General features: G+C 45.4%; 1 non-coding gene across 1 annotated transcript; it reads right to left on the bottom strand.

Annotated features, from left to right (window-relative positions):
* Positions 1-1,764: 1,764 nt before the first annotated feature.
* Trnas-cga lies at positions 1,765-1,839 on the bottom strand. The gene has a single exon. It is a non-coding gene; the product is annotated as a tRNA-Ser (tRNA).
* Positions 1,840-2,551: the final 712 nt, after the last annotated feature.

Raw genomic sequence — 2,551 nt, 5'->3', positions numbered from 1 at the left:
CCATAAAGCAAATTAACATGTAGTCTACTTACAACTGCATAATATTGAATTGATATAAGCCGGCCGGTGTGGACGAGTGGTTCTAGGCGCTTCAGTCTGGAACCGCGCGACCGCTACTGTCGCAGGTTCGAATCCCGCCTCGGGCATGGATGTGTGTGATGTCCTTAGGTTTGTTAGGTTTAAGTAGTTTTAAGTTCTAGGGGACTGATGACCTCAGATGTTAAGTCCCATGGTGCTCAGAACCATTTGCATTGATATAAACAACGCCAAATGCTTGAGAATAAAACAGCAGAATATAAGGTAACATACTGTCCTTATATAATAAGCATCATGTCCATCGAATATAGCAGTACGGATTCATTTCATTGTATGATACTGAGCTCATCGAAGTCAGGATAGTTAAACCGAAATTAAAAAACCATCTAACGCAAAACACACCGGCGGAAAAAATCGAAACCCCAAGAAGAAAGTGTGCAACATAAACTAAATCTACATATGAAGTACGATGTGTACTCAAATTTCATAACAGTCGCATAAGAGCAGCCCTAGTAGTACCACTATGCAGATGCAAGTCAGGTTTCCTTTGAATATACGCTATAAAGATTGTGATCGTTCACACTGGACATGGTGAATTGATGTCAATCAAGAATACCTTTAAGGTGACGACGACGACGTTATCAGGGCCTCAGTGAGTTTGAAGGAGGTCGTGCAACGGGGCTACGAGAAGCTGGATGTTCCTTTCGCGATATTGCAGAAAGACTTGGCAGGAATGAAGGCTCTGTACATGATTGCTGACGGAGGTGGTTACGAGAATGTACAATCGCAAGAAGACCGGGGTCCGTACGGCCACGTGGTACTATCGAGAGGGAAGACCATCGTGTTCGGCGTGTGGCTCTGGCGCATCGAACTACATTTGCAGCAGCAATTTGAGGAGCAGTTGGCACCACAGTGACATAACGAACTGTTACAAATCGGTTACTTCGAGGACAGCTCCGAGCCAGACGCCGAGTAGCGTGCTCCACCTGCCCCATATTACCGCCAACTGCGACTTGAATTGTCGCAAGTGAGAGCTCATTGGAGGGCAGGATGGAGGTCAGTTGTGTTTTCTAATGAAAGGTGATTCTGCCTCAGTGCCACTGATGGCCGTGTGTTGGTCAGTTGTGGACCTCCAACCTGTCTAGACAAACATGGTCTGCGGTGCGATATCGTGTCATAACCAGGTTCCCCCCCTCCCCCCCCCCCTGACTGCAAATTTGTACGTCAGTCTGGGCATTCGACTTGTTCTGCTGCCATTCATGAACAGTATTCCTGATTGTACCTTCCAACAGGATAACGCACGCCCACATACCGCTGTTGTAGTCCAAAGTGCTCTACTGAGTGTCGACGTGCTGTATAGGCCTGTTAGATCGTCAGATCTTTCCCTAGTTGAGCACATATGGGACATCATCGGACGACAACTACAGGGTCGTGCATAAGCATCAATTGTCCTTGTATTGACCGACCAAGAGTAACATGCATGGAACTCCATCCCACAAACTGACATTCGGCACCTGTACGACGCAATTCAGGCATTTTTGCATAGTCGTATTCAAAATTCTGGCTTTCACACCGGTTATTAATGTACCAGCATGTGACATTTGCAACGGCTTATTTCGTGTTTACAGTAACCTGTGATCTTGCAAAGTTCATGACTCAATAGAATGAAATTTTCACTCTACTGCGGAGTGTGCACTCATATGAAACTTCCTGGCAGATTAAAACTGTGTGCCGGACCGAGATTCGAACTCGGGACCTTTGCCTTTCGCGGGCAAATGCTCTACCAACTGAGCTACCCAAGCAAGACTCACGGCCCGTCCTCACAGCTTTACTTCTGCCAGTACCTCGTCTCCTACCTTCCAAACTTTACAGAAGCTCTCCTGCGAACCTTGCAGAACTAGCATTCCTGAAAGAAAGGATATTGCGGAGACATGGCTTAGCCACAGCCTAGGGGGTGTTTCCAGAATGAAATTTTCACTCTACAGCGGAACTGAAAGGCAAAGGTGAAAATTTCATTCCAGAAACATCCCCCAGTCTGTGGCTAAGCCATGTCTTCGCAATATCCTTTCTTTCAGGAGTGCTACTTCTGTAAGGTTTGCAGGAGAACTTCTGTAAAGTTTGGAAGGTAGGAGACGAGGTATTGGCAGAAGTAAAGCTGTGAGGAGCGGGCGTGAGTCGCGCTTGGGTAGCTCAGATGGTAGAACACTTGCCCGCGAAAGGCAAAGGTCCCGACTTCGAGTCTCGGTCGGGCACACAGTTTTAATCTGCCAGGAAGTTTCATGACTTAAATATGTCGCTTAGACAAACATAGTCCCGAAACTGCATTACTCTACATTAATTATTTTTTGGAATTATGTTTCTTTTCCATCACTGTAAATAAGGACATCATAAATAGTGATTATTGCAGTATCATTCTTCCAATTTGCAATGAGAATAATAACAACATTGTCTTGACTATCCATTGTAGTTGATTGTTGGATCACATACATCTATGACTAACAATTACAAATAAGAC

The sequence above is a fragment of the Schistocerca piceifrons genome, chromosome 3 (assembly GCF_021461385.2).
Source record: "Schistocerca piceifrons isolate TAMUIC-IGC-003096 chromosome 3, iqSchPice1.1, whole genome shotgun sequence".
NCBI lineage: Eukaryota > Metazoa > Arthropoda > Insecta > Orthoptera > Acrididae > Schistocerca > Schistocerca piceifrons.
The sequence above is the reverse complement of the archived record's forward strand: the minus strand, read 5'-3'. Positions and strand labels throughout refer to the sequence as shown.